Consider the following 26,171-nt stretch of genomic DNA (forward strand, 5'->3'; position numbering starts at 1 on the left):
TTTGCCTTGGCTTTTAAATGACAAAGTTGTAGATAATTCAATTTCCTTCAAAATGAGATTTGGTTGGGAAATTTCTGATGAACCATGTGAAACTTATGGCTGGTCAAAGTTCAGTTGACTTTTAGTTAGAAAACCCTAATTTAGAGACTTTGAGTTTTGTTGATTTCTGAACTTTCCTTGATGAATCATGATCAACCCTTGATCAAATGATGAACTTAACTTCAAAATATTGATGTTGACAAAAAATCAGGAGTTTTGATTGTATGTTGACCACATTTGACTTTTAGGTCAAACTAGTCGACTTTTGACTATTTGAACATTTGACTGAGCAAACTTGTGAACTGAGGCTTGAAACTTGGTGTGAGGATACTTTGAGGCATATGAGATGTTATGAAGTCCAATTGAGGTATCAAAACCTGATTTTACCTTGAGAGAAGCAAAACCCTATTTGTGGGTTGATTGCTTATAAGACAGGTAAGTGTGCCCAATTCTTGCATAGTCTTGAGCAGTTGAAAGTCATGTGAGTCAAAATATGATGGGAAAATTTTGGGGTATGACACAAGGTTCTTCTTGGAAAAATCCGAAGACTCTGAAGACTTAGGTTCTAAAGTCTCAAAAGACCAAGTGTAGAAGACTCTGAAGAGAAGGTTCTATTTGAACAAGTTCCGAAGACTCTGAAGACTTAGGTTCTAGTAACTCAATGTTTTAATCCTTCTTAATATGCTTCAACATCTTTTATAAGAATCCCCTGAAGATTAGAATATAAAGTTAAAATTTGGAATCATGTTAAGAAATAATAAGTGGTATCTACTCTTCCACTACCTAGATAGGGTGGCGATAGGTCAGTACTACTGTACATTATTGTCTACCACTCCCTCGCTGACCGTTGGAACAATACAGTTGTAATTAAGTATTCCAATTCTACCCTTCAAGAGACTTATTTTCTTGAGCTATAAAATGAGGACTTGGAAGATTGAAGAAGCTGACAGAGTAGAACATTTATCAGTATTACAAAACTTATGCTAAAACGCTGCTCAAATCACTCTGATAATTTCTTTGTATTGTTTTGTAAGCAAGTGAACTTTTGTTCGTTAACTTGCAACAAGTGAGATTTTGTTTGATACTTTCTTAACACTTTTGTGTTAATCGATTGTATTTCAAATTTGTGTAATATGATTTTAAGATGCAACTCTGTAAACACAAAACTTTGTATTCAACGAGTGAAGTTGAAAGTTCCTTGAGAGACTAGGGCTTTAATCAGAATTCTCAATAAGACATTGACAATAAGTCTTTGTGGTTTGCAACAACTGATAATTAGTCTTTTTTTGGGGTTTGCAAAATTGATAGTTAGTGTTTATTGTGGCTCTGTAATCAGTTTGGTTATAATGAATTAAGTCCTTGTTGATAAGGCGAAATCACCTTGGCAGATGAACTGGAGTAACTTCGTTAACAGTGAAACAGGATAAAAATAATTGTGTTATTTATTTTTGTTCTTGTGTTCTTGCATTTTGATTTGTGATTTTGGAAGTAATTGATTTTAAACCTTGAAACCCAATTCAAACCCCCTTTCTTGTGTTTCACGCACCTTTAGTATCTACCTCGTAGGTTGCCTTTAAGTAGACTTCATCGTCTTTGTTAGAAGAGGATTCTTTTTCGGTTCTCCTCAAGTTTGATATTTTTCCTACTTTTATTATGTCAAATATTTCATTTGAAGATACCTCTTCTTCAAAAAAAATCAAACATGAGGTTTCTTCATTCGATGTGGAATCTTACAAAGATCATTCAACTATTAAGTGCTTTCAAAGGATTCCATTGGAGTTGTATGATTGGAGCAAGATGAAGTTGGTGATTCTTCATTTTCTAAGCTCGAATCTTTATCTTTGAGTAATTGATTAACTCCTTCAATTTTTCTAGAATTTACTTCTTATTTGCATTTTTCTAAAATTCATGAAGGTTCTCGTCTTTCTATTTAAGTATTGAATTAGATTTCCAATTATTAACTCTTAGATATTGTTCACCCAGAAATATGGTAAACAATCGCTAGTTTCCTTTTTAAAGGTTACTTTTGCGGAATCAACTAGAATATTCCAGGACTAATTGCTTTCTTTGTTGTGTTACGTGTATCTAACTTGTATTAAATGTAGCAATAACTTTACAGTAAAGAACACACTGAAATTAAAGGCTTTAAAGTAAATTAAAAACGACAAAATGCAGTAAATGTGCACTGAAAGTAAAGCATAACGTAAATGATTGCATAAATTAAATTGGTGCGCATACATTCCAAAGCTGCACTTATTACTCATTTTGCAGAGAGATTTGAGTTTTACTTGTGTTTTTGTAGAAAATGCGGACCTTAAACTATTCATCTGAAACTTGCTTAAATAGTACAAATAAAATAACTACTACTAACGGTCGACTAATTACAAGCCAACACGTGTCCTTGACATGCAGCATCTTCGTCTGTGAGACTTCCACGCGTCTTTTAGGAACTGCTGAAAACCGTCTGAAAACTGTCACCTTTGGCTTCTCGTGTCTTCCGACTCCAACTTAAAACTTGGTAGAAACGCCTAAGTTTTGTGCACACTTTAGTCGAACGCTGATGACATTTGTGGCCTCTTTTAGTCGAACGACTTCGACTTGACCAGAATTCTTCAGTCAAGCTGCCTTAAACTCAAGATATAAATGTTTTGTGCTTCTATCAAGGACCAATTACCACTTCATTTGCAAGTCGAAAACTCAGGGTAACAAATTGTCCCCCAAACGGCTTCTTTCGACTGTTATTGCAAAAGGAGAAAGATGGTGTTTTATTTTCTTTAGGTTTCGACTTCCCTAGCCCCTTTAACGCCGTGATTAAATTACGCATTCCCAGGCACTAATTATTACCTAAATACTAGGTAGTGGGCTATTAACTGCTCCCCACTTTCTTGTACCAGTTTTCAAGACGTTTGACATGACTCTTGATTCACCAACTTCTTTCTTCATGTTTCCTCTTGCTGACGTCACTATATATCCCTTATATATAGGCTTCTTGTTTCTCTTTTCTTTTTTACATTTTCTGTTCTTCAAAGCATTCCTAGAGCATTTCCTCTTCTTCAAACCCTTAAACGCTCATTCCCTTTTTCTAAGCTTTAACAATGTCTGCTAATGCCACAAATACCACTGTTTATGAGACAGGCTCCAACCCTTTGGGAGCCATTATTTCTCGTGAAGAGGAAGAAAAAGGGTTAGATTTCGTTCCTCAACCCAGAGCCACGGAGGCTAAAGCCATTATCTGGCGGAATCAGATGTTGATTCCTTTCCAAATCACTGATAAGCTAATGGCTTTCTTAGGGCCTCTTCCAGATCCTCTTTCTCACCCAGAAAAGGTTAGCAAGTTCTTTCCCGCGTTTCAAACTACAATGCCTGTGTCGTTTGATAAACAACGTCCCCTCGACTTGAAATTCATGGATCCCTCAGTGAGGGTGTTTCGTTCAACTCCTGCACCTGGCAACAAAGATTATTTAGCTTGGCTTAACAAGGTTAAGGCGAAGAAACAACAACGATGGGAAGAATTGGGCATTTTCGACGCTATCCAATTATCCATAAATGGTCATAGGGTTTGTCCCCCTATGTTGCTTGCTTCATTGTTTTTCTGGGAAGGTTCGACTAACACCTTCCATTTCCCTTGTGGTATGATGACTCCCACTCTTTTCGACGTGGCTGCCATCACAGGGCTTTCGCCTTTGGGTGAAATCTTCGACCCAACTCTCTCAACAGGGATGACTTTCAACTTCGACAATGCTACTATTACCAAATATATGCAAGATCACCATGACAAGTCCACAGTCGAAGTTTCTGACGAAGAACATGTTGCCTTCCTCACCTACTGGCTCTCATACTTCTTATTTTGTCCAGGGTCTGTTCAAATAGCCAAAGCTTACATACCCATGGCTATTCAGATCCATGAAGGTCGAAGAATTTCTTTAGGTAAACTTTTACTTGCCTATCTTTATCATACTTTAGGTATAGCGTCTCTAAGAATAAAACGCCTTCATGAAACTCCAAAACAACTAGCTCTATCAGGTCCTTACTGGCTTTTACAACATTGGTTAAATGCCACCTTCGAGTTCCATATTGGTTTCACTGTTTCTAGATCCATTATAGAAGTCATGTATGATCGACCAGTCGAGGGCGTCAAACTTGCCCTACAAACTCCTCAAGATGAGTCAAACAGACCTAACCTTCTTAAATATGTGAAAGTATTTTCTGAATGCAAAACATTCATAGCTTCTATGGCTCCTTTTTCTAGTCGGTGCTTTGGGCCAAGTTGGTTTAAAGCCATTTTCCCTGGGAATACTCCAACCCTTCGAGCTCAATTGAATGCCATTTGGGCTGCCTTTTTGACTCCAACACTTTTGTCACATTGCATTGAGTCGACCTGAGGTATAACTTAGCATAATCTTCTAGTGTACTTCTTTCAAAAGGTTATTTTCTAACACTTTTCTTCTGAACAGAGTGCATCAACTGTCGACCACACTCAAGAGAAGATCGTCGAGGCTGCCAAAAAGATTGCTGAAGCTGCTCCTGACTCCAGCCTTCTTAGCCCTCAAAAGACTGACGCTTTTGGGAGCACTACTGATTCGGCTAACACTCTAGGTCGAAGTCGAACTAATCCACAAGACAATCCCATCCTCGACCGAGCTCAAACTGTAATTGAAAATGTTGAGACTGCTGACCACGCTTCTCACCCAGAGCACAATGCCATCTCTCAATCACAACAACACTTTACTGTTGATGACACTAACTCCAACAGTTCTCTTAGTCAGGAGGAAATTCTGAACTTGAAGAAAACAAATCCTCTAGAGGCTCTCCTTCGACTTCAAAAACTTAGGGCAAGTTCTCTTGATATCCCTGTTCAGTCAACTAATCTTGATGATGAGATTGATGCCTCCCTTGTCGACGCTATTTGCCAACTTCGAGCTCACCTGAATGAACCTGAATTTCTTACTGTCCTTGAGAGCTCTGAACATCTTGGTGGAGAGATTTGCAAGTTACTGGATTCACTCATTAAAGCTTCTCTCCCAGCAGTTGTTGCTCAATTCTTTTTTGATTTTGAAGCATATTTCGACCAACTCTGGAGGGACCTCATTACTAAGAAAAATATTGATCGTCAGGCAAAGAATAAAGAGCTCGAGATGAACAGGGAGTGGGATGCCAGTGCAGCCTCGACTAAAAAGGTTGCAGAATTTCAGGAAAGAACTTTGAAATTTTCTGACAAGGAGGGGAAAATCAACAATAAAATTGCTGATTATAAGGCCTAGATTGATGCTCTTAACCAGAAAATTCAAGATCTTGAGCAGGAAAAAATTACTTTGGCTCAAACTGAGAAGATTCCTTCGCCTGAAACTGTCAATCAAGAGATTTTGAAGGGTCTTGGTCATGGTGAAAACGCTCTCAAACTGGAAGGTAGCGTTCGACAACTTAGACAAGGCTTGTCTCGACATGACTCTAAGATTGACTTTGAGTCGGCCAAGCTAGCCTATTTTAGAAATAACTTTCTCTCTTTGTAATTTTGTTTCCGTCTGACTGTCCACGTGCTTTGTAATGAACATTTTGTAATGACTGGCCATAGTTTAGCCATTTTAATATAATATTTTGGTTTTATTCTCTTATACGAATTTCTTGAAGTATAGGTTTATATTTTTTCAAATATTTACCATTTATCCTCAATATTCGACCATCTAAATTCAATTCTTCGATCTCGTATGCGTTGTTTGAAAACACTTGCAGAATTTTAAACGGTCCTTCCCAACTTGGGGACCATTTACCCAATAATTTATTCCTTTGATCCATGGGTAAAATAACCTTCCACACGTAATCACCCACCATGAATGTTTTCTCTTTTACTTTCTTGTTATAAGCTTTCGCCACCTTTTGCTTTTGTCTAATTAACCTATCCAATGCTATCAATCGTTCTTCGTCTAACTCTACTAATTCATCTAACATCATACTCCAGTACTCCTATGTCGAAAGATCGCTGTGTCGTTGAATTCTAGCCGACTGTAGATGAATTTCTGCAGGCAATACATCATCATGCCCAAAAGTTAAATGGAATGGGGTAGTGTTTATTGCTTCTTTTGGTGATGTTCGACAGGCCCAAAGGATTTGGTCGAGTGTTTGATGCCAGTTTCTTGGCTTCTTCCCTACATGCTTTTTTATCAAGTTTATAATAACTTTATTAGCTGCTTCAACTTGACCATTAGCTTGAGCATAATAAGGAGTTGATGTTAACAGCTTAAATCCTGTCTCTGCTGCAAAAGCTTGCATCTTTCAACCAATAAACACTGATCCCTGATCAGTGGTAATAGTTTCTGGAATCCCATATCTGTAAATAATATGTTTTTGTATGAAACTAATCGCTGCTTCTTGATCAGCATTAACCAGTGGAATTGCTTCTATCCATTTAGTAAAATAATCTATTCCTACTAAAATGAACTTCTGTTGTTTAGAAGATGCAGGTTTAATTTCTCCTATTAAATCCAGAGCCCATCCTCTAAAAGGCCAAGGTTTGACAATAGCATGCAACTCACTAGCTGGAACATGTTGAATACCTGAAAATTTTGGGCATTCTTGACACCCTCTTGCGTATTCAATACAATCTTTTAACATCGTCGGCCAATATAAACCTTGTTTAAACAATAACCACTTCATTTTATAGCCTGACTGATGGGCTCCACAGACACCACTATGTACCTCTGATACAGCCAAATATGCTTCGGCTTCACTTAAGCATTTTAACAATACACCTTCAGCCGTTTTCTTGTATAATTCATTTCCCAATATCACATAGTTTAAAGCTCTGTATTTAATCCTTCGATCAGTTCCTCCTACTGGATTATTTAAATATTGGACTAATGAGTTTCTCCAATCAGAAACTGCCATATTGTCGATGGAAAAAATTTCCACAATATCCAAATCTTCATTTTTACTAATTTTGTCATCTACCCCCCCAAGTTTTGGTGTCGACAATTGTCCTATCTTATCCAACACTTCATGAGTTTCCTTCTCTTTGATTTCGACCATATCTTCTAACTTACGTTTGGAAACTCTATATCCTGAAGCAATTTGTGCCAATTCATTGGCAACATAGTTGTCGGATCTTGGTACATGCAAGATCTCAACATATTTAAATTTCTCCAACAAGCGTACCACTATTGCATAATAAACTATTAAATTTTCTTTGATGCATTTATATTCTTTCTTAATTTGTCGAATCACAAGCTCAGAATCACCTCGGATTTCAACTCGCGTTGCCCCCAAGTCTATTAGATCTTTTAAACCAGTTATCAAAGCTTCGTATTTGACTTCGTTATTAGAACATACACCATTCATTCTATAGTGGAACTTAGTTGGAAGTCCTTGAGGAGAAATAATCAAGACTCCAATTCCTGATCCATTTTTATGACTGGAACCATCAAAAAACAACTTCCAGTTAGGTTGATCGACCAGATTTTCTGATAGTTCAACTAGTCCATGTTCGACTATAAAATCGGCCACGATTTGTCCTTTCATAGCTTTTAAAGGAACATATGTTAAGGAAAATTCAGTTAGCGCCAAGGCCCATTTACCAATTCGACTATGCAAAATTGGTTTAGACAACATATGTTTAATAACATCATAATGAGATGACACATACACATCAATAGGCTTTATATATTGCTTAAGTTTATTACATGAGAAGTACAAACATAAACATAATTTTTCAATATCATTGTACCTAGTTTCAGCATCTACTAAGGTTCGACTTAGATAATATATAGCTCTTTCGACGCCATTATCATCCTCTTGGGCTAACATACTCCCAATTGTCGAACCAGATGCAGCTATATACAACTTCATACTCTTTGTCCTATTGGGGGGTAACAAAATAGGAGGCTTAGTTAAATATGTTTTTATTTGGTCGAATGCCTGTTGATGTTCTTGCTCCCATTTGAATTGATCTTGATTCTTGAGCTTCACAAGTGGTGAAAATATCTTCGTTTTACCACTTAGATTTGAGATAAATCTTCTCAAGAAATTAATCTTCCCCAACAATGACTGGAGTTGTTTCTTTGTTTCTGGCGCCTTCAGCTCCAAGATTGCTTTCGTCTTGTTCTGGTTTATCTCAATACCTTTCTTGTGAACTACAAAACCTAGGAAATCCCCTGCATGTACACCAAAAGCACATTTTAAAGGATTCATTTTTAATCCATATTTCCGCATTCTTTCAAAGGACTGTCGAAGATGGTCTAAATGACCATTCTCAAAATTAGATTTTATTACAATATCATCAATATAAACCTGCATAAATTTGTCAATAAAATCATGAAACATGGAATTCATAGCTCGTTGGTACGTAGCTCCAGCATTTTTTAAACCAAAAGGCATCACTACCCATTCATAAGTACCTAAAGCACCTGGGCATCGAAACGCCGTCTTAGGCACATCTTCGTCAGCTATAAAAATTTGGTTATAGCCTGAATATCCATCTAATAAACTGAGATATTCAAACCCTGCTGCAGAATCGACCAACATCTCAGCCACAAGCATAGGATATTCATCCTTAGGGGTAGCACTATTTAAATCTCTGAAATCTATGCATATACGAAGGCTACCATTTTTCTTTATTACAGGCACTATATTAGCTAACCATTCGACGTACCTCGCAGTTCGAATAAACTTACTTTTCAGCAACCTTTCAATTTCTACCTTAATTTTTTCCATAACCTCTGGTGTAAATCTTCTAGGAAGCTGCTTGATAGGTTTCTTTCCTGGGTTTAAAGGTAATTGATGTTCTACCACACTTCGACTTAAACCAGGCATTTCATTGTAATCCCAAGCAAAACAATCTTTATATTCTTTCAAAAGTCGAATCAACTTGATCTTTAAATCACTTGCAAGCTTCGTACTTACATACGTAGGTCTTTTAGTGATTCCATCACCCAAGTCAATTTCTTCAAGAGGATCTTGAGCTTGCATTCTTTTTACTGATCCCAAAGGATCCATCTCGAAGCCCAAGGGTTCGTCATCGTATATTCCATCCAATCTTTCGATTTGGTGATCGACTTCTTAATTATTTTCACTTTTTACAATCATGGCCTCAATAGCCATATTTTCTTCCAGTTCGGCTTCTAAAGCCGCTTTTATCTTATTTTCGGCCAAGTAAGCCGTTATTCGAGCCAGGTATTCTGACTCAGTGGTCATCATCTTTGACTGTTGTCCCCTGCTCTGGAGGACTTTCATGATTCAATGGTTCATTGGGATCTTCTCTATTCCAAATAAAACCATAATTTGGGTCTAAATTCAAATACTTAGACACACTTTCATCAGAAGAATACACCTCTTCCGCTTTGTAGCAAGGGGCTACATTTGCTAGATGCTGGTCGAAGTGTTTGCGACCACTCTCAGTTTTATAGGAACTTTGATCAGCCTCAACATTTTCAACTATACCATCTGGCCTCCAAATAGCCACACGCTGATGCAAAGTAGAGGGAACTGCCCCTATGCCATGTATCCATTCTCGACCCAGGAGTAATTTGAAATTGGCTTGAGATGCAATCACCATAAAGATGGTTAGCCTGATAGTCGAACCTACAGCCAATTTTACCTGAATTACTCCAAGTATTCCACTGGTCTTACCTTCATAATTAGACAACACCATATTATGGGGCCTTAAATCTTTGTCAGATTTTCCCACTTTCTGAAGTGAAGAATAGGGCATTAAGTTCACAGCAGCCCCACCATCAACAAACACTTTGTTTATTGGAACACCATCTACCTTTGCCCTTATGAATAAGGGCTTCAAATGATACATCATTCCTCGACCTGGCTTCTCAAACACAGCCCTTTGATCCTCCACTACTCCTTTTCCCATTACATAATAGCAAACAGGTGTTTCTTCCACATTTTCGTCTGGAAGAAAATCATCTTCATTTTCAGACACTTCAGATATTCTATCGAACTCTGCTGGAAGCACAGATACAGTTCCACAGTCAATTAACAACTCATCTGATTCTATGTCAAAGTTGTCATCAACCTCTTCGTCTGACAGTGGGGAATACTCAGCTTCTTTTCCTGTATTGAGAGTCGGAGTATCATCGTCGACTAATTCTTTGATGAGTTTCTTTCCCAGGATCATTCCTGCAGCTAGTCTCTCATTTGGCACTTTGGCCTGTTCTTCAGTCAACTTCCTCTGAAAAGGTTTTGGCTGGTAATGAGAAAAACCTGCCTGCATCATCTTCGAGCTTTCTTGCCCATTCTTATGGCTTCTCTGATAACGCCTCCACTGAGTTCGAGTCATAGGATTCTTTCCTTTGTATTTTGGAGATATATAATCTTTCCTTTTAGATCCACTATCAGTCCAAGAGCCTTCAGCTTTTGCTCCAACACCTTGGATCTGCCATTCTGGACGTTTGCCTCCTCGGAAGTTAATAGGTTTCACCCACTTATCTTCACGGACATCCGTCTTAGGGCGAAAATTCTTTGGCTTTTCGAATAGCTTCCTGTAATCTCCAGCCCTTCGACCGCTGCTTTCTCCTGTATACATGAACTGACGATTCTTACCTCGACGAGGGTCGAACCTCACTTTGTTTGCAACGTCGACATTGAAAACAGCATCACACCTTGGACATAACCCAACTTGAGAGTTGTTGTTGTGACATCTCTCAAGGAATTTCAGAAGACTCTCTTTTGGTTCATGATACACCATGCTCAAGACTTTGCCATCAGTAACACCGTCTTTCTTTTCGCTGAAACCATCAGTAGTATCGACCATCATCACATCAGCAAGCTCAGTATAGTGGGCTTCTTCGACCTGTAAGGGGTCAGTATCAACTTGCATTGATGACTTTGGTTTTTCTCCAAACTGTAGCCTTCCTTCTTTCAAAGCCTTTTGCACCAAATCCCTGAAAAGGACACATTGAGAAGTCTTATGACCCAAGAAATTATGAAATTTACAAAATCCTCTTTTTTTCTTTTGTTCAAGAGGAGGATTTTTAAGTCCTGGGGGTACTATGATTTGCCCATCGGTTACCAACAAATCAAATATCTCATCACATTTTGTTATATCAAACGAATACGTTTTATTAGAAAAATTTTCATTTTTACTTTCGATCGGATTTTTGTCTTTTGATGGCTTGAGTAATTTACAGATATATGGTGGTCCTGGCTTCAATTCAGCCACATTAACCTCTCCTTCCTCGTATTCACTATCACTATCAGAGTCGAACTCATTGGTAGTAACATAAGCTATCTTTTCCTTTTTATGATATTTACTAACTCTGGCTTTTTCAGCTTTTAGCCTTTCGACTTGACGCACCCTGTCTGCCAGCTGTGCCATATCCCTTAAATGTTGGGTATCTAATTTCTTCCTTATGGAATAATCTAACCCACCTGCAGCCATTTCGACTAACTCATGCTCAGGGATTTGTGTGAAACATCTAGCTTTCAATAACCTAAAACGGTTTAGATAATCATCGACCGCTTCTGTACCCTTTCGCCTGACTCCGGCTAATTCTTTCAAACTGATTTTCGACTGTCCCATATAAAACTGCTCATGGAACAATCGTTCTAACTGGTTCCATGAAAACAAAGATTGTGGAGGTAAGGTCGTAAACCAAGTAAAGGCATTTTTTGTTAAAGAACTTGGGAAATATTTCATCTTTAAATTCTCATTGTCTGCTAATTCTCCAGCCTCTGTCTGGAACCTAGCAATAATTCCGACTGTCGATTCGCCAGTCTCACCAGCAAATTTGGTAAATTTTGGGATTTTCCATCCCCTAGGCAATTCTGTTTGCCTTACATATTCTGATAGTGGGGAAACAAAATTAGGTCTATGTAACCCCACATTTATTCCATTCTGAACTAAAATTTGCTCGACCACATTTGAGATATTATTGTGTCCAACATTGGCATCTTGCTGGATATTTCTAAGAACCTGATCAGCATCCTGATGTCGTTGTACTACTCTAGGGATCTCTTGTTCAATTTGGTCCCCATGTCTCGTAGTTTCGACTACTCTTACATTCGACCCCAGGGAAGTCGGACGGTTTGGCTGTCGGGGCGCCCCAAAGAAATCTGCTATTCTGGCCATTTGTCCAGCCAATATTTCATAACTTTGGTTCGTATTGTTTATCATGGGAGTAAAAACAGTTCCCATTTGTTGAGTAAGGGCATTCACCAATTCATGGTTACTTTCGTCTATCTGTTGTCGGATTGACAACATTGACGTAGTACTTAGAGATGGCAATGTCTGGTTGATGTAACCTATGCCCGTAGGTCGACCCCCTGGGTTTGATGTGCCTGTTGCCATCATATTATCGGAATATAATGAAGGATTTGTGTGCAAACCTTGCATCATTGACGTAGGCATTCCAAATTGAGGGTTAAAACCTGGTGGAGGTATTATTCCTTGAAACGGCGGTCGCAATGGGTTAAACGGTGACCGTACATTCATTGGTGATGATACCAATGTTGCTATCGTCGATCCACCAGTACATGTTGTTCTAACTGGGGACGAACTTGCAGCATTTTGTGACGTTGTTCCGGTTAGAACAACTCCTTGATTTCCAGAAAGGTCAGAATCATTGACATTAACTTCAGACATGTTAATTAATTTTCGACCACTTCTTAGTATCATACATAACTTTTCACACTAACAAATACAAAACAAATAGCAATTGACGTGTCCCACCGGGTGTGCCAATTTGTTTACCCAGAAATATGGTAAACAATCGCTAGTTTCCTTTTTAAAGGTTACTTTTGCGGAATCAACTAGAATATTCCAGGACTAATTGCTTTCTTTGTTGTGTTATGTGTATCTAACTTGTATTAAATGTAGCAATAACTTTACAGTAAAGAACACACTGAAACTAAAGACTTTAAAGTAAATTAAAAACGACAAAATGCAATAAATGTGCACTGAAAGTAAAGCATAACGTAAATGATTGCATAAATTAAATTGGTGCGCATACATACATTCCAAAGCTGCACTCATTATTCATTTTGCAGAGAGATTTGAGTTTTACTTGTGTTTTTGTAGAAAATGCGGACCTTAAACTATTCATCTGAAACTTGCTTAAATAGTACAAATAAAATAACTACTACTAACGGTAGACTAATTACTAGCCAACACGTGTCCTTGACATGCAGCATCTTCGTCTGTGAGACTTCCACGCGTCTTTTAGGAACTGTTGAAAACCGTCTGAAAACTCTCACCTTTGGCTTCTGGTGTCTTCCGACTCCAACTTAAAACTTGGTAGAAACGCCTGAGTTTTGTGCACACTTTAGTCGAACGCTGATGACATTTGTGGCCTTTTTTAGTCGAACGGCTTCGACTTGACCAGAATTCTTCAGTCAAGCTGCCTTAAACTCAAGATATAAATGTTTTGTGCTTCTATCAAGGACCAATTACCACTTCATTTGCAAGTCGAAAACTCAGGGTAACAGATATTGATTAGTAACAAAAGTCCTGATACAGCTTCCTTTATTTCTACGTTTTGAAAAACATTTAAGAGTAACTTCTTCATTTTCTTCACCTCGTGTGTTCATTTCCTCTTGCTTGATACTTGGAGAAACTCTATATATCATTCCTAGAGTATCCCACATTTTCTTGGTGGTTTTGCAATGATGAACATAAAAAAAATTATTATCATCTAGAAACATTGTTATAAAGACTTTAGTTTTGAAATTTATTTCAAATTTTCTCTTTTCTACTGCGGTCCAAAGGGAGTCAGGTTTATCTTCTACTTTTCCATTTACTTGGTCAGTAAGGATAAACAGACCATTGATTATATTTTTCCATGATTCATGATTTATACTTTTAAGAAAAATTAAAAACCTAGCTTGTGATATCTCAAACATACTACTATTAAAGAGTGGTGGTGTGTTTAGAAAGGATCATCTTAAATTTGTGTTGGAAGTCATCTTCCTCTTGAGACAATTAGTCCTTAGACAGTAGTTAGGTTCTGATGCCAGTTATTGGACATGTGATTCCACACAGAAGAGTGGGTGAATTGTGTGTTTTAGACAGTAGTTAGGTTCTGATGCCAGTTATTGGACATGTGATTCCACACAGAAGAGTGGGTGAATTGTGTGTTTTAGATAAACTTGGTGTTGAAAAAAAATTTCGGATCAAAATCAGAGTTAGAAAACATTTTTTTGAAAAGGTTTATAAATAAGCAGCGGAAAATAAATTTTCACCCATTAATTAATCTTGAGAGTATCTAATTAAACTTAATAGCTTTTAATTTGTAATACTCGTGAACCCCCTTATACAAGGAAAATGTAGTTTATGGCTAACTTTCAACCAAACATCAAAAATAGAAGTGAAGCATTGAGTCTTCCTTCTAAACGGTAGATTAATGTTGTTAGTCCTCTTTCTACAAAAAATGGCTTTGCCGCTGGAACTTGGAGAATATGTTCGAACATTAGTAGGGAGATCGAGGGTTATCGAGCATATTTTAGCACGAGCTTCTTCACTGAGAGGGGTGACCATGAAAAATATATCCTTGAAGTGTTTCACACTATTCAAATAAATGTCAAACATCTTGGCACATTGCCAAAGAGATATCAAACCCTGGCCGCTTAAACAACCAACCGAGCTCTATTAAGCTTTAAAAAGGTTGAAAAAGAACGTCAAGGTTGGCACACCCTTTTTTCTTTCTCATGAATAAGTACTCCCTAGTCAGACGAAGGACCTACCTCGATGAAAGCTCGATCCAAACTACCCTCAGAGGCGGTGTCCAAAGTTTCCTAATCCTCCCACACTGACGAATTGTCCCCCATTGCCTTACGAAGCATAGTAGGTGGAAATTTCACTATGAAGAATAATAATGTCAAGGTTACCGAGGAAAAGACAAATATGAAAAACTGACACTCTGATTAAACATACCAAAAACAAAATTTCAAACATCAGAAATATCATAAATCCTCATTCTAAAAACCCTAACAGATAAGGAAGCAAAAAAAAAAGAAAAATGTAGACTTTGCCTTTAAAGAATAGTGTCGATGACATATGCGCTTCAAATACCGCCGAACGAGATATCACAGACAAACCTAATCTAAAAATTAATGCATAAAAGCTCACAAGAAAGGGCGAAGTTGGCAATACAAAGAAGAAGGGTTTTGAGTTTGCAAATGGCAAAAAGTGAAAAACAACGCTTCATGAACCCTTTTATATATGTATGCCTCAGCCACAAGAGACCGAACAATCCACTACATTGAAAAATGTGAAACACACTACCAACACCAAAATTTCATTGAAGATTGTTCAAAGTACTCGAGTACCTTGAGGAAGAGAAAACATCATTGTTCACTAGCATAAAGGCATTCGTCAAAGACTCCAAGCGAAAAGTTCCCTTTTACAAGAGAAGACATTTAATACACTTGCTCCCAATAATAGTGATGTTCCATCAAGGCTCTTTATCTCCTTAGGCCAATAAGCCAATTTAGGGCGTATACAACAAATCCCCGTCTTGCAAAGCAGGGACAAGGGTCTGAGGACATTTGTTGTGTATTGTTCGCAAGGCCTAATGCGAAAGGTACAAAGGTAAAGCAAATGAAGCGAACGTGAGGAACAAGTGTTCCTCCATTCTCGCCTAAAGTAGACAATCCACCCCCTAAAACATCGCCCATCATTTAGATGAATCTGACGACTATCGGCATAGCACGCCACACTCCTTGCAAACGTTTTAAATTGTTCTCACTATATAAGAGAGAAAACACGTCATTCTCAGATATTCAAATCTATCCACTCTCACATATTACTTATTAATCTCTCACTAACTTGAACGTTGAAGTGTTAACCTTACATGTCGCCTCCTCTCCATCGCCCTAGAAGCACAAGTACACCGCTCAAAAGTGTTACCTTACCATTTCACTGACCGTTTCTAATTTTAAACCGAACAAAAATCTATTAAATTTTTATAGAGTTACATCAAAATAAACTCGATCATCAATCTGAAGCTCAAATTATATTCTTTAAGAATTCTTAGTTGATATGTTTAGTGGTTGCAATCATAATATAAAGTGTAACTTATAACTATCGAGAAATCAAAATGTTAAGCTCTTATAAGGCAAAGGATTGTCTCTAGTGGAATTCTCACTGGATTTTGTCCGTGCTAGATCGCATCCCTTAAAATTCAATCATTTCTTTCTTTTTATATTTTTAATATAATATTTCAATGGATGGGATTTCACATGAGGCTAAAGTCATGCGAGAGAATCCAAATCCAGCTTATAACTGTTGGTTGATGTTGAAGGTCATCGACGTCGGCTGACAAGAAGCAAAATGATAAGTGTTGGTCATACACCAACCAATCACGTGAGCTGAACATTTCCCAGCATTTATTAGTAAAACAATACACTCGTTCGTCCATTTTTCGGATGTTCTTATTCTCATTAGTAACAATGACTTTGTTTTTTTTCTTCCCTCTCTTTATACTACTTCCTTTCTTCTTTGATTCATTTTCTCTAGGAGCCACTCTTCAGCAAGATGAAGGTACGTACATATCCCATATCATGTATTATCCATATCGCATGCTTTTCTTGTTCTAATCTTTTGTTTAATTATTTCAGTGAAAGCTTTGATAGACATAGGTAAAACACTTGGGAAGAAAGATTGGGACTTCAGTGTAGATCCATGTAGTGGAAGGAACAACTGGGTATCGTCAACTCAATTACACGGTTCTGAAAATGCTGTTACCTGCAATTGTTCTTTTCAAAACAACACTCTCTGCCATGTTGTTAGCGTGTACGCATACTCTTCCTCTTCTCTTATCTATTTTTTTTAACGTCTTGTGCTGTCCGCAATAATGCTAGAGAGAGAACCATGAATGGTTTTGGATAAATCTATGGGCCAAGGGTGTGTAGTTGAGAGTATATAAAAAATACATGAATATTTTCGTTACTATTAAATTTAAAATTTAATTGAAATGCATAGTAATTAATCTCTTAGATTTATTTCAAATTAGAAACACTGTTGGAGAAGACTGCATGCAATAATTGCAGCATTAATACGAATTAAGGTTAATTATTTTCTCTTATTGACTTTGGGTTATTGTCCGTTTTAGACTCTCCATGGTCTATTTTAAGTCTCTACCCACCTATATTTTATTTTATTTTTTCCATTTTATTTATATTCAATTAGTCTTTTATTTATATATATATATAATATTGATTTAGTCTTTACAAGAAGAATATTATATTATATTATATTTAGAGGATATCTCAATCCATCCCATAATAATAATCTTAGACACCCAACAGAATTTTACTTTTGTCCTTCGCTTTGAACCATTTAGGGTCTGTTTGGTAAAAATAGCGGTTGACTGATAAGCTAGCTGATAGCTTATAGCTTATGACTGATGATTGATGATTTATAGCTTATAGCGGATGGTTGAGACTGATAGCTTATAAGCTAATTAAACTGTTTGGTAAAATTAGCGGTTCAACTAACTTATAAATGTAAAATGACATAAAAGATATTTAATATATATTTATTTTATTTTAAATTAAAATAAATTATAAAGGTTAAAAATGGATTTTAATTAAAATAATAAGGATAAAAAAGGAAGAAAAAATGATAAGCTATAAGAGATAAGCTAAAACGCTATTTGAAATAGCGTCTGGAAAATAAACTATAAGCTAGTAAAATAAGCTATAAGCTCGTGATGAAAAGACCGTTACCAAACGGGTCTAAATTATCATATGAGCTTATAAGACATAAGACATAAGCTCGAAAACATGACTTACCAAACAGAGCCTTAAACAATGTTAAAAAAAAAGTCCCATAAATATATTTATGGAACAAATCAACATAAAATATAAAAAATTCAAAAATACATCTTCAAAAACAAAAATATTTTTGGAACGAGAGATTTTCTATTTATAGACTAAAATCAAAGACTCTCACTCATATATCAAATCTATAGCCTTGGAAAAACCGCCCTGAATCTAACGTGAAAAATCGATTTAATTGGATGTGGAAAAAATCACGGGACGGAGATGGGATACCAATACTCGCTTTGATCGATTAAATTTATTTTATTACTCTTATTTTTAATAATTTTACTATTCATTTATTTTTGTAATCTTAAGATTTCAAGTATAAAGAAAGAACTAGAGTTTAGTTTTTAAAATTTAAAAACTATTTTATTAATTAATTTTTAAAAAATAGCTTTAAAGAAAAATAAAAGATGATAATCTTATTTTATAAAATTATTTTAAAGTTGCATAATATTAATGGCTTGTTTGAATGAGTTTTACTTTTTAATTTTTAAAAAATATTTTGCAAATTAACTTTAAGAAATAGTTTTGAAGAGAAAAAACAAAAAAAAGTTTTGTAATCTTATTTTTTTAAAAACAGTTTTAAAGTTGAATATTATAAATTTGTCTTTAATGAAAAATGTACTCATTTTTCTTCTTATTTTATTTATTTATTTTTTGGTAATAAAGAAGGGCTAAGTCCAATTTTCCTTCTTATTTTCTCTTTTAAATTTTCAAAACTAAAAATCAAAACCTCTAAAATTAATTTTAATTTTTAAAACTCTTAAATAGAGAATGGTTTTCAAAAATAGTTATATAAAATTAGGCTACCAAACAAGTTTTATTGTTTTTAAATTTTAAAAAACTGAAAATTAGAATTATAAAACCAAATCAAATAGGCTCGCTGTGGCGAGGTGGAACCAATTCACCAGATTGATCCCTCGGCCTTCTAGGAACAGGCGTCCAAGAAAAGGAAATCGACCCCTGACCCTGAGGGATAAGTCATCAAGGTCGTCCCCATATGCACTGTTTTTCCCTTTCCTCCTGAGAACACAAGGTAGCCTCCTACTAAGAGGAATAGGCTGGATCTGATAAAGGGTCCATTGATGTGGATGTCATTGCCTCTGTAGTGTTGAGATATAAATGTGAAATGAAAGTCCCACATTACTCAGAAAAGTGGAAGTTGAACATTTTATAAATGAGAGGACCCATATAGCCAATGGTTTAAGATTTTGAGTGAATCTATGGGGTCTTGGCCAAGAAGGTAATGTTGACCCATATTTGGCGATATCTGATTGAGATACAATAAAGGCCACACCCATATCTTTGTAATTTATTTTTTTATTACAGTTAGTAAAAAAACAGTTTTTTACACTGAATGTGCTTAAATTAACTAAACTAGTTCTTTTTAATTTTTGCCTCTAACAAAATTAATGGTCTTACAGTGTTCTGAAAGCACAAAACCTTTCTGGTACTCTTCCACCTCATCTTGTAAGGTTGCCTTTTCTCCAAGAAATGTATGTCACACTCAAAAAACTTACACTATCATTTTTTAATTATAAGGTTTTTGTTAACTAATCCTATTGATGATTTCTTATTTGTTTTTGGTACAGTGACCTAACCCTCAACTATCTTAATGGAACAATTCCTAAAGAATGGGCCACATTAAGTCTTGTAAACATGTAATGCATATGTATCTTTCTCTCTTATGCTTGTTCTTTAATTTTTCCAAATCATCATGTATGTGTGCTTATCATGACTAATCTTACAATTTTTCTTTTGGTTAAGTTCCTTCTATGGAAATCGTCTATCTGGTCCAATTCCAAAGGAGTTTGGAGCCATCACCACTCTCAAAAGCTTGTAAGTTTCTTGTTTAAGAACTTGTTCGGTTTCAATTATTATAAATTTTGAGAAACTTTATTTTCAATGGATAGGGTATTGGAATTCAACCAACTATCAGGAAGTCTTCCTCCAGAACTTGGGAGTCTTAGCCAGATTGAAAGACTGTAAGCCTTTCATATGTTTTCTTAAGACACGCTGATTTGGTTATCTTTAATAGCAGTGATTGATATTGGATACATTTTATTCGCCTTCGATTTATTCTTTGGTGTTGCTGCAGGCTTCTTTCCTCCAATAATTTCACTGGAGTGTTACCTGCAACATTTGCTAAGCTCACTGCATTGAAGCAATTGTAAGTATTTTACTTTCATTATTGCAAGATTTCATTGCTATGTAGCACCAACACTTTAGGTTGAAAGTGTGTCTACGCGTCTCACACGTGTTGGTGGATAACACTTATATGACCAAGGTTGTCAAGATCTCGATTTATAACTTAAAATCACACGCTTTTGCAATCTCACTCACCCCCACAATCATGATCTTAAGTAGAATCGTGTGTTATAGCCAAATTGTGAAGAAAAAAATCCTAAGACTATTCATTATGTGTGATCTTGGCCAATTCCGGCCACGATCGGCCATTTTCCGGCCACAATCATTACAAGCCCCGAAGGATGACAAGACGCCGAGGCTCAACAATTACTGTTCGGTGGAGGCCATTTTCTCTAGAATACACTTGCCTACCAAAATATCATGTAAACAAACTTCAAATATATAGTATTATTTTTTGTTTTACTAATATCTTACAATTTTTGTTACGATCGTAGGTTTTACAATCTTGCTACCCCTTCTCGAGCTTACAAAAATAATAGAGTAGAATCTTCTCATTTTAGTAACTATCTTATGTTTTACAATCTTACTATCCCCTCCCTATCTTATACAAGACCCCGATCTTGACAACCTTGCATATGACACCGACCCATGTGGTTACAATTCCCTCACTTTCGTTTTCTCAAATTATTTCCAATGCCTACGTGTGATTGTTGGTGTTTGTGTCTATGATAGTGCTTTATAGCTGCAAGGTTAGCTATTCCATGTTCATAATTACCGCTACTTGTTTAATGCAGTCGAATTGGCGACAGTCAATTTTCTGGAGCAATACCCAACTTTATACAGAGTTGGAAGAATCTTGAGATGCTGTGTGATTCTCTTTCTCTTCTCTTGTCACAAATTTTAGATTCTTTAATATTGTCATTTTATTTGAGACTATTTTCCCTCATAAATGTTTTTCACAGTGTGATCCGAGGGAGCGGTTTGAGTGGACCAATTCCTTCTGGAATTTCATTTTTGAAAAATCTCACTGACTTGTAAGTATGACGCATCCACATATTCTACACAAACAATGATCTAAAGATTTCTTTTATATTGTAATTAACTGCTTATAATGTGATGCCCAGGACTATTACTGACTTGAATGGGTCTGATTCATCTTTTCCACAACTTGAAAATATGTCAAACCTATCAAAATTGTAAGTTAATTACTCTCAATATATTTAATAAAACAAATTAAGGAGAAATTGTGGCGTAGTATTTATATATGGTCTACTTGGTTTCAGAGTATTGAGAAGTTGCAGTATCATTGGAGCAGTGCCTGAATATCTTGGAAAGTTAACTAATCTGAAAGTGATGTAAGTGCTGTTATACTTCTTTCCATTTTTGTTTGATTGATCTAATGATAACTTGCGCTGTATACCGTTGAATTGATAAAGGACTATGACATTTCTCTGAAAAGAACTTATTCTGAATATCCTTTTCAGAGACCTCAGCAACAACAAATTAAGTGGACAAATCCCCATGAGCCTAGGGGGTCTAGAACACATATACTTGCTGTAAGAATTTCGCTGCTGCTTCTGCTATCATAACTAAAAAATGTAGACGAAAAATAGTGAAGACTAGCTAGTGTACATGGAAAGATACTTTTTATTTTAGACACTGGAAATTGAAATAAAAATTAGGGTTAAATATGTTAGTGGTTCTCCTAAATATCTCAAATTTTGTTTTTAGTCCTTCAAAATATTTCCTTCAAAGAATGGTCCTCCTAAAATATTTTATCCACACTTTTGGTCCCTCCTGCAACTCAGCTACGGTTTTTACAACTTAGCGACAAAATTAGCGACGATTTTAGCGACTGAATTAGCGACGATTTTAGTATTAGGTACCAAAAGTGTAGATAAAAAACTTTAGAAAAGCCGTTCGTGGAAGGAAATATTTTGAGGGACTAAAAACCAAATTTGAGATATTTTGGAGGACCAGTGACATATTTAACCTTAAAAATTAATGCTGCCAAAATCTGGTTAGTTGATATGAGTCATTTTGGAACTGTTCAATAATTGGGATAATCTTTATTATCTTATCAAATACTTTTCTTGTTAAACAATAACTTGAATTCTATTTATTAACTTTTTGATGTTAATTTAACTAGATTTTTATCTGGGAATCAACTGTCTGGATCGCTGCCTGATTGGATAGTTAAACCAGACTTTGTGTAAGTTGTCTCTTATGCTACTTGATAAAATAGAAATTTCTTTGTTTTTATCACTTTTAAGAACTTTTTTTTTTGTTGACAACTTTAGCTTTAGCTTTAGCTTCATGTGTATGCACACCTCTCATATTTTTCAGGAGGTTAGCATCATCTTCTAAGATTCTGACAGATATTGTATATCTTTATGCAGAGATCTGTCGTATAACAATTTCACTATAACAAACTATGAGCAGCAGACTTGTCAACAAGGAAGTGTGTAAGAGTCTTAGCATTGTGTTTTTTCACTTTCCTTTTAATTTCATGGTTTTCTTGTTTTGTATATTTATGAAACGACCTGAGCATCAGTCAATTTCCTTATGCCTCAGAAACTTGTTTGCTTCTTCTTTGACGGGAAACAGCTTGTAAGTTTTTTTTTTGTTTCTCGTGATAAATAATGACCTATTTAGTTGTATATAACTTGTATATGTTACTGAATACTAACTTGTCCTCCCCCTTCCATTTATAATCTTCTCAGAGGAAATGTTTCATGTCTGGAAAACTATCATTGTCCTAAAAGTAAGTTTACTTTTCATGGATTTCCAATGTACTCTTGGCCATTATTTTTATGCTAAGTGCAAGAAAAAATACCAAATATCCTTATATAGTACTGATTGATAACCTATTTCTTGTTTTACAAGCTTGGTACTCTCTCTACATAAACTGTGGCGGAAAGAGTGTAACATTTGATGGAAAGAAGACGTATGATGATGATTCAACTGAGATGGAATCAGCAAGGTATCGTCAAATTGGAACAAACTGGGCACTTATAACTGCTGGTCACTTTTTTGATAGTGGACGCTCTGACTACTACATATGGTCTAATGCAACAAAGCTTGCTGTCGAAAACGATACTGAACTGTACATGGATGCACGCGTTTCTCCAAATTCTCTTACTTATTATGGATTCTGCATTGGAAATGGAAACTACACTGTAAATCTCCATTTTGCTGAAATAATGTTCAGTGATGATGAAACATTTAGCAGCATCGGAAGACGTGTATTTGACATCTACATCCAGGTGCGTTTTTTTTTTATTTTACTACCTGTACGAGTCACATTATACAAACGAATTTTTCTTAAAACTAAATTAGAAAATAAAATCCAATTCATTCAATACTGTGCATTTGAAGGATTTATATATGGCAGAGAAAGTTGGTGTTGAAGGATTTCGATATTGCAAAAGCGGCAGGTGGTGTTGGCAAGGCAGTCATTAAAAGTTTTACTGCTGGTGTGACTAGAAATGCATTGGAAATCCGCTTAAATTGGGCTGGGAAAGGAACAACTACTATCCCATTTGGATCAGTATATGGGCCTCTTATATCAGCTATATCAGTTGATCCTGGTTAGTTGTACTTTTCACGATTTCATATTGTCTTCAATCACCTTTGTTGTCCACATAAAATCTATAATGTACCTATTAATTATGCAGATTTTACTCCCCGGTCGGAAAATAATAGACGCATACCTGTCGGAGCTGTGGTTGCCATTGTGTTTGCAGTAGCAATTGTTATCATCTTTGTAATTGGCATAATGTGGTGGAAGGGCTGTTTAACACAGAAATGTTTAGGGGCAAGAGGTAATCATTGAGAAACTACTTCAACTATCCTAATTACCATCCTTTTGAATAAAATTCAGGAAATTTTGTGCAGAATAATAGGATTTAGCACACGAGGGATATGAAATATCAAATTAAGTCACCTTTCTTCCTGCGTAAACACTTACTAACTTTCCTTGAAGAAAGTAATAGGACTTAGATGATGAACTCGGTGATACCATAAATTTTTAATTACTGCTGCTTTTCCAAATATATCTCTGATATTGTTTGGTTTTATTGTCAGAGCAAAAGGGTCTTGCTTCACAAAGTGGTTTATTCAGCTTACAGAAAATCAAAGCAGCAACAAACAACTTTGATGAATCCTTTAAGATTGGAGAAGGAGGATTTGGTCCTGTTTACAAGGTATATTTTGCACAAGTTGATATTATTATTCAATCAACATGTGAATGTGATATTATGACCACAGTGATAAATTGTAGTTTTTGTTTATCATAAGTTTTACTGTTCCTCATAATGCAGGGTGTCCTACAAGATGGCACAATAGTAGCGATTAAGCAGCTATCTTCTAAGTCAACTCAAGGATCTCGTGAATTTATTAACGAGATAGGCATGATTTCTACTTTACAACACCCTAATCTCGTTAAGCTCTATGGCTTCTGTATGGAAGATGATCAGTTATTGTTGATATATGAATACATGGAAAACAATAGCCTTGCTCATGCTTTATTTGGTAATTATATAAAAACTGTAAATGTAATCTTGAACATTTAACATATATGTTGATGGATAAAATGATATTGCTGTCTAATTTCTATCAGCCAAGAAAGAGGACTTAGAAAATCGTCAATTGAGATTGGAATGGAAAACAAGGAAGAGAATTTGTATTGGTATAGCTAAAGGTTTAGCTTACCTGCATGGAGAGTCGAAAATAAAGATCATTCATAGGGACATCAAGGCCTCTAATGTGTTGCTAGATAAAGACCTCAACCCCAAGATATCTGATTTTGGTTTGGCAAGGCTCAATGAAGACGACAAAACCCACATGAACACCAGAGTAGCGGGCACTTAGTGAGTTCCCGTATTTGATTCTCTCTGGTTATGATCTCTATTGAGTTTCCATACTTTGAAGAAGCCAAAAAGTAGACTTGCTAATGATATTTATATACACGTTTGCGCGCGCGTGTAAATATTGTGTTTGATTTATTCGCAGCGGATACATGGCTCCTGAGTATGCTATGCATGGTTATTTGACGGACAAAGCAGATGTTTATAGTTTTGGAATTGTTGTGTTGGAAATTGTTAGTGGAACCAACAATACCGTTAGTCATCCTCAGGAGGAATGCTTCTCTCTTCTAGATTGGGTAACTTATGTTCTTTTGCTCTCCTGCTCTCCTTCATTCATGTCAATCTTGTTGTCCCTGAGAATATCTGACATTGTCAATATTAGACTATGTAAAAATAGATTTAATATCAAGCTATTATGGATGACCGAGTAACCACACCTTTATTTAAAACTTTGAATTGTACATTAACAGGTGCACCTCTTGAAGGAAAAAGATAATCTATTGGAGTTCGTTGATCGGAGATTGCGCGAAGACTTCAAGAAAGAGGATGTAACGACGATTATCAATGTGGCTCTTTTATGCACTAGTTATTCTCCGTCGCTTAGGCCCTCCATGTCTTCAGTAGTAAGCATGCTTGAAGGAAGAATAAATGTTCAAGAAGTGGTGGTAGAATCAACTGAGGTATTGGATGATAAGAAATATAAGGCGATGCAACAATACTACAAACAAAAAGGAGAAAGTAGCACAAGTGAGGCTCAAAGCATCGCAACAGATGAATCTAATGCCTTTATTTATGATACAGATTCTTCTTACTGGAAACCAAGAAATTAGGAAAACTATGCAGCTTGCATATTTTATTTTGAAAGAAAAATAGAACTTGTGTAACATTTTTTAAAGGAAAACCATAGAAATGCTCAAAGGAAAACGAATCCTTAAGTGAAAAACTATGTATGTATGTTTGTGTATGGCACTATGGTGGTGAAAATTGAATCGAAAGTAAAATGATTTATTGTTTGAATACATTTATAACTAGATGTTGACTCTGATAGAACAGAGGTAAGATAGAATATAATGGAGAAAATTATTTTATTACTGAATATGAAAACAGAAAAGAATTCCAGAGCTGCTGCTCCTCAGCCAGAGAAATAATTCTCTCACTGCCTAAACCCTAATAAGGAAAACAGAAAATAATAATCATACTAGCTACTGCCCCATACACTCCTATTTATATGGGGAATACTAACTAAGCCAATTCCTATTTATTTGGAGAATAAAAACTAACTAACTGAGCTACTCCTAATTATTTGGGGAATAAAAACTAACTAATTGAGCTAACTCCTATTTATTTGGTTTG

General features: G+C 35.9%; 1 pseudogene; it reads left to right on the top strand.

The window, feature by feature from the left end:
* The first annotated feature begins 16,193 nt into the window (after positions 1-16,193).
* LOC131624907 (probable leucine-rich repeat receptor-like serine/threonine-protein kinase At3g14840) lies at positions 16,194-25,835 on the top strand (annotated as a pseudogene).
* Positions 25,836-26,171: the final 336 nt, after the last annotated feature.

This window comes from Vicia villosa, unplaced genomic scaffold, assembly GCF_029867415.1.
Source record: "Vicia villosa cultivar HV-30 ecotype Madison, WI unplaced genomic scaffold, Vvil1.0 ctg.000168F_1_1, whole genome shotgun sequence".
NCBI lineage: Eukaryota > Viridiplantae > Streptophyta > Magnoliopsida > Fabales > Fabaceae > Vicia > Vicia villosa.